Source organism: Callorhinus ursinus, unplaced genomic scaffold (assembly GCF_003265705.2).
Source record: "Callorhinus ursinus isolate GAN/ISIS: 27379988/994484 unplaced genomic scaffold, GSC_fseal_2.0 scaffold12, whole genome shotgun sequence".
NCBI lineage: Eukaryota > Metazoa > Chordata > Mammalia > Carnivora > Otariidae > Callorhinus > Callorhinus ursinus.
In genome coordinates, this window is record NW_027397074.1 from 84406043 (window position 1) to 84416397 (window position 10355).

The window sequence follows — 10355 nt, forward strand, 5'->3', positions numbered from 1 at the left end:
GAGCTAAAAAGGACCCTAGAGGCAGCAAAAGCCTCTAAGGGACTTGGGTCCTACTGGCTGTGTGAACCTAGGGAAGTTACTTACCTTCATCAAGTTCCTATTTCTTTATCTGCAAAACAGAGATCTCTTTGAAGGCACATGGTAAATCCTCAATAATCACAAGTTGTGTACTTATTCATCTCATTCATTTTGCAATGAAGATGAAATCCACAAAAGCTACTTGCTATGGAAATACAATTAGTTTAGTGGCAGAGTTTAGCCTAGAGCCTAGGCTCTTTGCAAGATACCCAGCTGCCAGTGGAAGGTACCCTTTAAGAATATCTTCTTTAGGGGGGGCCTGGGTGGCTCAGTCGTTAAGCGTCCCAGGGTCCTGGGATGGAGCCCCGCATCCGGCTCCCTGCTCAGCAGGAAGCCTGCTTCTCCCTCTCCCACTCCCCCTGCTTGTGCTCCCCTCTCTCGCTATGTCTCTCTCTGTCAAATAAATAAATATTTTTTAAAAATTTAAAAAAAGAGTATCTTCTTTAGCGCCTAACTTGAGCACTCTATTTCAGGCAAATATCCTCCAAAGGCAAAATTACTTACAGGCCAAAGTAGGACAGCAACTCATTTCCTTCCTAGCCTGTTCAAGCAACATTTCTACCATTTGAAAGTCCTTGTTGATTACTCTAGAAGGGCATTTCCCAACCTTTTCTGACCCAAAAACACTTCGCATGGTAACATCTCATAGTACCCACCAGGGGTTTTTTTTTTTTTTTGGTAACAATTTTGCAAATTTTGTTTGTACTATTAAAGAATTTGAATAGGGAATCATTTCAGATCAATATTTTATAAATAAGGATACTCACATTGCAGCTTTTTCCATCTAATAATATGATAGATCAGTATAATGGTAAAAAAAAAATTAAAGTTCATCTCAATAGAATCTTCAAAATATTCACAAGACAGATATTTTTCCCATTTAGCAAATAATATATGGTGCTTATTTTTAAATAATTAATATGCATGTATTTTCTACATTTCAAAAATAAAATGTTTTGTTTAGAGACTCCATGTTTATTAAGCACAGGGCAGGTTTCTCAATAAAGAATCGTCAGTTCTATTATTTGCAGGCACAGGGTAGGCACTCATGCATCTACAAATAAAATACAATGACATTTCACTATTAGGCTTTGGCACTGAAAACATACAAAGCTCCTTTAATGGTTGAAACTTTCAATTGTTTAAAGAAAAATCATCTAATTTCTTAAATTTGGGGGGTTTGCTTACAAAGCACTTCTGAGATGGTCTTTAGTATCAAAAACCAAGGCACTAAAACAGACAAAAGAGACATGATGTTTTGTCCTTCTGACACGATTTTAAAACTTAATAGACATTTTGATATATGAATTTAGCTCACATGAATGCAAGTGAGGGATAAAGATCATCTTGAGATAAATTTGCATAATTACTATTTTACACTCCTCACTTTTTTTCCACAGTTTCTCAACCTTTTTGACCTTAGCCAACAGTATATGAGGGGCATAAATTAAAATTTTACAATAGTACCTGACAAGAGGTAGCAAAGCTCACTGGGTGATACACAGTAGAGCCATGCAAAACTCACTTGGATAGAACCTCGAAGGCTCCGCTTTAGGGGCAGGGGTGCTATTTAAATAATTCTGTATTGAGTTGTTCCTAAAAAAAGCGATCTCCCAAGTTTTCACGGTTGTGGTCCTAAATCCACTTCACAAGAATTTTATTTCTATCCATTGTGTACAAAACCCTTTTCTACCTTCACCATGTAGATAAGTAAAATAAAGCTTAAAATGAAGGGGAGAGGAAAACACAACAGATGTGTTGAGGTATTTCTTTCTATGCAGGAGATAAGGGGTCTAGTTGGGCTGGGAGAGGGCAAGGGTGTTTTGAGCCAAACACGCTAAACAGTATCTTGAGATGCTAAAGTGGTAGGGAAGACACTCCAGAAAGAGAACGGAACACAGACTTTCCATGTGAAACTTCCTGGAAACTGGTAAAAAGACCAATCGAGTTCAATAGGGGAAAGGTATAAGAAAACGAACAGAGATCAGACTAATTAGGAGAGTTCTCTGTAGACGGCCTGGCTTCACGAGTTTCTTGAACTGACAGCCAGAGAAGACTGAGTTGGGCAACAGCATGATCACAGGCGAGGTGTCTCACACCCAACAGAAACCCAGAGGCTTGCTTTCTCCACCGCCTTAAGGAGGAGGAAGAGTCATGTATTACTTGTATAATGAAGAAAAACCAAAAATTATTGTGAGGATAAATTGGGTACTAAGCAAAAGAACCAAAAATGCAGAAATAAAATAACAGGATGAAGAAATCAAGTACATAACCTCTTAAAAACCATCTGTTTGTATAAAAAAAAAATTTACCTAACTGTCAAAATAGGTAGACCAAGCTTGCAATCTCACCACTTTTATATACCAGATTCTAAGATCAAGGTTACTTGTGATTACTTTTAATATTCTCACTTATCCTTTAACTCTAATAAATGAAAAGGTCTGAATTACCCAAAACTGAAAATTTAAAGAATTACTAATATTATTACTTTGAAAACAGCTTAATTTAAAAATTCCAAAAAAAAAAACAGGGGTGCCTGGGTGGCTCAGTCAGTTAAGCATCTGCCTTAGGCTCAGGTCATGATCATGGGGTCCTGGGATCGAGTCCCACATCGGGCTCCCTGCTGGGGGGAGGTGCTCAGCGGGGAGTCTACTTACCCCCTTCTTCTGCCCCTCCCCCCAGTCATGCTCTCTCCCTCTGCTTCTCCCTCTGACCCTCTTCCCTCTCGTGCTCTCTATCTCTCATTCTCTCTCTCTCAAATAAATAAATAAAATCTTAAAAAAAACAAAAATAAATTCCCAAAAAACTTAATAAAAACTTTAAATTAAAAAAAATCAGGGCACCTGAGTGGCTCAGTTGGTTAAGCGACTGCCTTCAGCTCAGGTCATGATCCTGGAGTCCCAGGATCAAGTCCCACATCGGGCTCCCTGCTCAATGGGGAGTCTGCTTCTCCCTCTGACCCTCTTCCCTCTCATGCTCTCTCTCACTCTCTCTCTCAAATAAATAAAATCTTTAAAAATAATAATAAAATAAAATAAAAATTCCCAGGCCACACACCTAATACTATTTGTATGCATACTATCTTTTTCACTTCCATGCTTCTGTAAACACATGACACTTTGTTATACTAAGAAACTAAATGGCTCGTGGATTAATAAATTCATTTTCACACAATTTAACTGAATTTAAGCAACTGTCCCTCCCACCTTAACATTACTTAACTTGACCTATACAGTCATTAATACACAAAATTAAAGCAGGAAAAAGGAGAAAACATATGCAATATATATGACAGAGAATGTGTACCAAGAACAAAGACTTCTCACAACTGATTTAGACAAAAAAAACAATTTTTTAAATGGATAAAGGGTTTGATCGAAAAAATGTATACAAATGGCCAATGAAGCACATGAAAAGATATTCAACATCACTGATCACCTGGGAAATACGAATTTAAACCAAAATGAGATGCTAAACACTCATGAGCCGGCCCAAACTTAAAAGCCTGGCAGCACCAACTGTGAGAGGAGATGGGAGAAACTAACTCCTGCCGAGCAGGAACTGAAATGGCACAAGGACGAGAGAAAACAGTCTGGCAGTTTCTTGTAAAGTTCAATCATCATGTACTCTATGACCCAGCAATCCAACTACAAGGTATTTACCCACCCAAGAGAAATTAAAAGATATGTCCACAAAAGACTTAGACAAAGGCGCATAACAGCTTTATTAATAGCCAAAAACTGGAAACAGCCCATGTGTCCATCAACAGGTAAATGAATAAAAAAATAGTATATTCATACAATGAAATACTACTCAGAAATAAGAAGAGATTACTGAAACAAGCAACACAGATAAATCTCAAAAAGACACTGGGTGAAAGAAGCCAGTCACGGAAGAGTATATACTGTGTAATTCCATTTATAGGACATTCTCGAACAAAAACAATCTGATCAGCAGTAGAGAGGGAATGACTGTAAAGAGCATAAAAGAACTCTGAGGACAGCGATGTTACACCTTGACCGAGGTGGTGGGGACACCAATGTATACATTTGGCAAAACTCTTCAGACCAAACTCTTCAAATGTGTGCATCCTACTGTATATAAGTTATATTTCAATAAAGTTGATTTTTAAACTGAAGAATTGATACCTTTCTAGAAAGCAATTTGACGATGTCTATTAAAACTTGAAATGTGCATAATCTTCAAACAGCGATGTCTCCTTATGGAAAGTTGTCCCACAACCGTTCAAAGATATGTAAGGATACTCTATTCTTTTGAGAACCCAATGTCCATCACAGAGAGTTGGTTTACAGTGTGATGACACATTCATGAACTGAAATACTATGTATTCTACTTAACAAAACAGCCTAATAGCTCAGAGCTGGGAGCAGGAAATTGTTTTTATAAAGGGCCACATCTTTAAGTATTTTAGGCTTGGCAGGCTACAACCAGTCTCCTTGCATATTCTTTTTTGGGAGTTTTGTTGTTGTTTTACAACTAAGAAATACTGAAATCACTGGCAGTTCATGGGCCCTACCTAAACAAAACAAAACCCAGGCGGAGAGCGAGAGACCATGGCTTTGAAAACAAAGTGCGCAAATCCAAACCCTTACTCTACCGCTACCTGGCTGTTACCCACTCTCCCCATCTCTCGTCATTACAATATCTATATAAATAAATGAAAGCACTAAGCACGGTGCCAAGGACATAGCAAGCACTAAAAAGGTATCAGCTGTTTTTTAATAAAGATGTCTCTGTAGTGACCTAAAAAAATTGTTCTAGAACAAAATAACTTGATCCCATTTTTATAAAATATATGTATAAATGCATATTCATATAAATACACTGAAAAGTTTGAGAAAAATATACACCAAACTGTTAAGGGTAGGGAATGGGATTACACAGATCAAAAAAGCTTTCACTTTGTAAGTCTGAATTGTTTCAGTATTTTAAACTGAACACGAATTACTTGTATTTAATCAACAGACATTTCTAACATAAAGCATATGTAGCACCATTTTCTTTATTTACAGGTCCTAAGCACATACTTAAACTTTAGAAGTGTTTAGTTCCATTCATGAGAAAGTATATTAATTCTGAAAAACAATACTGGCACAGTAACTAAAAATCTTTCATTAAACAATTTATGCCAGGTATAGTTCTAAGGGTTTCACATGTATTTTCATTCAATCCTCAAGAACCTTATGGTATGAATACGGTCATTATGATCACCAAGTTACAAATAGAGGACTTAGGCATCAAGGATAATTTGCCCAGGGTACAACCTGGCAGCTCAGGAACTGGAGCCCAAGCAAAGTGACTCAAAAGACCACACTTAAAACTCAACTGTACTCCTTCTTAGAGCACACACCATTACAGCTCTGACTGAGAAAGAAATCTTCAGACATCTTTTAGTTTGCCTAGGGCATCAGACCATCCCTCCCATAATAAAACTACAAATTACCTACTTTTAAATATAACTTTCTGACTGAGTCACATAAACTCTTCTTGGGACAAACATGTCATTAATCAACCAACCAGCAGAGAACAAGGAATAGATAATATGGAGTCAAACAATTCAAATTTGGATCCTGATTACAAATTCCTAGCTGGATAATCCTAGACAAATTCTTAAACCCTTTAGACCAAGGTTTCCTTAATCTGTAAAGGTTTGCAGAGTGTGATCATATAACTTAAAGTTTTCTTCATTGTAAAATATACATAAAATGTAACCCTGTAACAATTTTAAGGGTATAACTCAGTAGCATTAAGCACATTCAAAATGTGGCTCAGCCATCACCACGACCCATGCCCAGAATTTTTCATCATCCCAAACAGAAACTCTGTGTACCCATTAAACACTAATTCCCCACTCCCCTCAGCCCCTGGAAACATCCATTCTACTATCTCTGTGAGTTTGCCTACTCTCAATATCTCCTATAAATGGAATCATACAATTTTCTCCTTTTGTGTCTGGCTTACTTCACTTAGCATAATGTTTTCAAGGTTCATCCATATTATAGCACATATCAAAATTTCATTCTTTTAATGGCTGAATAATACTCCATTGTATGTGTACATCATGCTTTGTTCATCCATTCATCTGTTGATGGATGAAGGATGGTTTTGTTTTTTTTTTTAAAGATTTTATTTATTTATTCATGGGAGACAGAGACAGAGGGAGAGAGAGAGGCAGAGGGAGAAGCAGGCTCCCAAGGAGCAGGGAGCCCGATGCGGGACTTGATCCCAGGACCCTGGGATCATGACCTGAGCCGAAGGCAGACACTTAACCATCTGAGCCACCCAGGCGCCCCTGAAGGATGGTTTTAACAATAATTAGAAATAAAGCATCTGGGGCGCCTGGGTGGCTCAGTCGGTTATGCATCTGCCTTCGGCTCAGGTCATGATCTCAGGGTCCTGGGATCGAGCCCTGAGCATCAGGCTCCCTCTAGGTGGGGAGTCTGCCCCTCCCTCTGCTCATGTTCTCTCTCTTTCAAATAAATAAATAAAATCTTAAAAAAATAAAACATCAATGTAAATATTACCACAATAAGAAACAAACCAAACAAATGAATAAAGCATCTGGCAAATAGGTGCTTTACTGCCTCTTTTTTCTTTGTGTTTGTCATATTTTTGTACCACACAGTACAGTGGCAAGATATGGAACCATCTTAGAAACCTATCAGCTATGCCTTTTGAGATGTTACTGGACTTGCTAATCTACACTTACCATATTTTAAAAGGATGAAGAGCATCCCAATAAATGATCTATAATTACACTGGCACTACTTCCTTCAGTTTTAGCTTCAAAACCTACTTCAAATCATTCCAATAAAGAACTCATCAATTTTAACTAGACACCTTTCAATTAAAAGATTTACTACTGTCTCCCAACACTTTCCCTTTTATTTTTGGACAAGGACCATCAATACTGACATCAAATCAAATTAAGCAGATACTATATGCAAGGTATCCAGATGATTCATCAGGCTTCTCTCTAGCTGCCTGAATACCAAACATGAATACCAATGGAATACCTGAAGGATATACAGTTTTCACTAGTTATAATACTAGGAGAAACCTTGGAAGTGAACCACCCTGACGACTGTTTTTCTTTAGGATCGCCTCTCAAAGGAGAAAAACACCTTCCAAAGTTCCTCACAACATAAATATTAATATACCCTGTACGCTTTGCTAAGTTCCTTTGTCAATTATCTCCCTATATTTTTCATCTTTCATTCAACTATTAGACCCTCTAATTCTCTAGCAACTACAGGTATACAAAGAAAAACAAGACAGAGCCTCTGCCTCAAAGCACTTAAGAGTGTAGTGAAGGAGCCAGATGCGTAAACAAGTGATTACAACACAATTTGATACATGCTATAATAAAAGTATGAACAAAGTCCTGTGGAACACAAGAGTGCCTGGAAATTCAGGGCAGGCCTCTAGAAGGTAAAGGTATCATCTGATTGTGAACCTTTCTCTGAATTTAATGAGCTGTTCATCTCCACTCATGTCCTCCTCCAAACTAAAAATTTCACCTGTACACAGAACCCTCCATAATGCACAGAAAATGTTTTCCTCTTTGTACGGACAGAAACCCTTCAAGGCAAATCCATAAATCACTTCTAATTGGCCCCTGAATACATTAGACCACTGGGGTAACTTCCCTTGTCAGCTCTTAAAAAAGCAGATCAACTTTCTTAAATCACTATTTAGGCCAAAACAGAAATTAATTCACATTCCTTGAGCATGCCAGCTCAAGGGATGGAAGATACTCTAGAAAAACCTCACTGTGACCTGGAGAAATCTGCTTAAAATTTTTAAATGGCCAATACAATTACTAATATATAGGTATGCAAGGCAAAGGTGGTATAAAAGTATTAGAACTTTTTTTTTGCCTAAATCAACAAGTGTTTTTTTAATCACCACTTAAAACTGACTTGTATATACTCAGAATTCAACCAGAAAAAAATTAAAACAAAAATTTTAAGCCAACTCCCCAAAAGGCTTCTTAGAAAATCTTGTGGCAAAGGACAGTAATTATCAATCACAAAATCCACAAGGGAAAAACTACAATTTCTTATTCTAAAAGATCCAAATTTCTGCCAAAATTTACATAACTCATCTCCTAACAGTGGGCAAGAACTATCAGGACTTTTCAATATACAGCTATCAGTAACTAAATGTAAACGTTATTTAACAATCCAAACCCTTAGGGCAGCACCTGGGATGTCTGTTCAACGGTGTCTAACACTCTGCAAAATACACCTAATAAAGACTTTTACACTGGATTTCTTTGTCTCCATTTTTATGAGACCGTAAGACAGCAGATACACATTAGCTCTTTATCAGATAGAACGCAAATCAGAAGAGTGCCTGTGTGTTTCTAAATTCCTTTTCTTTGAATATATTCACTTTCCACACAAATCAGAACTGAAGATGCTAAGTGTTTCCAAGAGTTTAAACATTACGTACCCTAATCCACCTCCAGAGAGACAGGAATCCTTCTATCTAGGACCAGAATCCCATCTATCCCCAACTCAGAGACTATGAAAATTAAAATATATCTTAAGCATTTTCATTTTCTTGCAAGAAAAATTATCAATAAACTGGTCAGGTTTTGAAGACTTGTTCACTTTATTCCTAAATGTGAAGTAGTTCCCAATGCTCATGAACGAAGAGTAATGGAAAATAAACTCTGAAACTTACCATAAAAGTATAGATTATATTCAACTGTACCATTAGTTTTATAAAGGTTTTTTCAATGTTTTATGTAAATTTAAAACACCATACAATTAAACTGATGAGTTTCGAAACCAAGAGTAAACCTTCTAATAAAATCTATTTAAATTCCAAAGGCAGATTTTTATTTCCAAATGAATTTTAAGTTTAACAGATCCTGTGTAATAAACAAAGTTTAGCTTAACTGTGGACAGCACACATTCAATTTCTTAGGCAACAAACATTTCTGCATCCAGTCTTTTCTGACTCCCCAAAGCTATTGTTCACGGAAAATTAAGACCAATCAATAAGCAACAGCTAACCATATAATCTAAACAGACATTTGTCGTAAGCACTTTATTTTGGTCAACTATTTCTACCATCTCATCCTCATTCAACCCCTAGGGATTTGGGGGAGTAATCGCTTACTAAATGACAGATGATTTCGTTAGCACCTGTCGCCATTCTCAGACGCATCACACAAGTTGGCCAAAACAGCTTGTAATTTTTGTTAAGATTTTGATTCTTTGGAAAGTGGGAACTCACTACGCGCGAGTTCACCAAGTTTTCCAAAATACCGTGCTCCTCAATTCCTCCCATTTTCCAAAAGCAACCCCGTGGCACAGACTTTTTGGTGGTTGAAAGGGGGTACACAATGACGCGGGAACTCGACGGAAAGCCTTCCAAACGAACAAACCCAAGAAGGGGGAGAACAGCTCGACCCTGCCCGAAAACTTAACAGAAAGGAGGACGAGAAGGCGAAGGCAGCCCGGCACTGCCTCGTCCGAGCCGCTGGAGCCGCGAGGTTCCCGGCCGCTGAGGGGGAAACGTCAGATGCGCGGCCACTCGGAGTCCCGTCTCCGCACGCCGTCCCGGCCGCCGCGGCCCCGCCGAGCCTGCGCGCGCGTGGGGAGGGGGCGTGGGGCCGAGCCCGCCCACCCGCGCCCGCGGCCGCGGCCCGGGCTCCCCACGCCCCTCTCCCGCCTGCTGTCAGGCCCGGTGTCACTGCCCCTTCCTCGCGCCGAGCTCCCCCGAGACACAGTCCGTCCTTTGTCTGAGTGCGCACTCGGCGGCGAGGTCCCACCAACTTGTGTGCGTCCCGTCCCACCCGGGCGCTCCCGCCGCGGCGCTCCACACAAAGGAGACTTCGGTTCGGGCGGCCAGCCCGCCCCGGGCACCGGAGCGCCCCCAGCCCAGCCCCGGCGCCTCCGGAGGGGCGGGCACGCGAGAGGACCCCTCCGCGAGCCCCCCGCGGATACCCGCCCCTGCTCCCGCCTCGGGTGTCTGGGGGTCCGACACTGACCGCCCGCGGGGGCGCGCGGGTCAGCCGCGACCCACGGCCCCCTGCCGAGGGGTTTCCTCTCACCCCGCCTGCAAAAGCGGCGCCCGGGAGTGCCGGCTCTGGGCGACACCCGGACGGGCAACGCGGCGGCGGGGATGTCCCGGCGCCGCCGCCGCCGCCTCCGCCCCTCGCCGGGCTCCAGAGCCCCGCCGGCCGGTCGGCCCGACAGCGGCGCGTTACCTGCGCCCCGCGCCCCAGCCCGCGCCGCTCC

General features: G+C 40.6%; 1 protein-coding gene across 1 annotated transcript in view; it reads right to left on the reverse strand.

Annotated features, from left to right (window-relative positions):
* Positions 1 to 10355, reverse strand: part of EZH2 (enhancer of zeste 2 polycomb repressive complex 2 subunit) — a 66480-nt gene extending 56125 nt beyond the window's left edge. Inside the window, exon 1 of the mRNA XM_073899334.1 lies at positions 10325 to 10355. The gene's annotated coding sequence lies outside the window, so the exon portion shown is untranslated. The remainder of the gene's footprint in view (positions 1 to 10324) is intronic.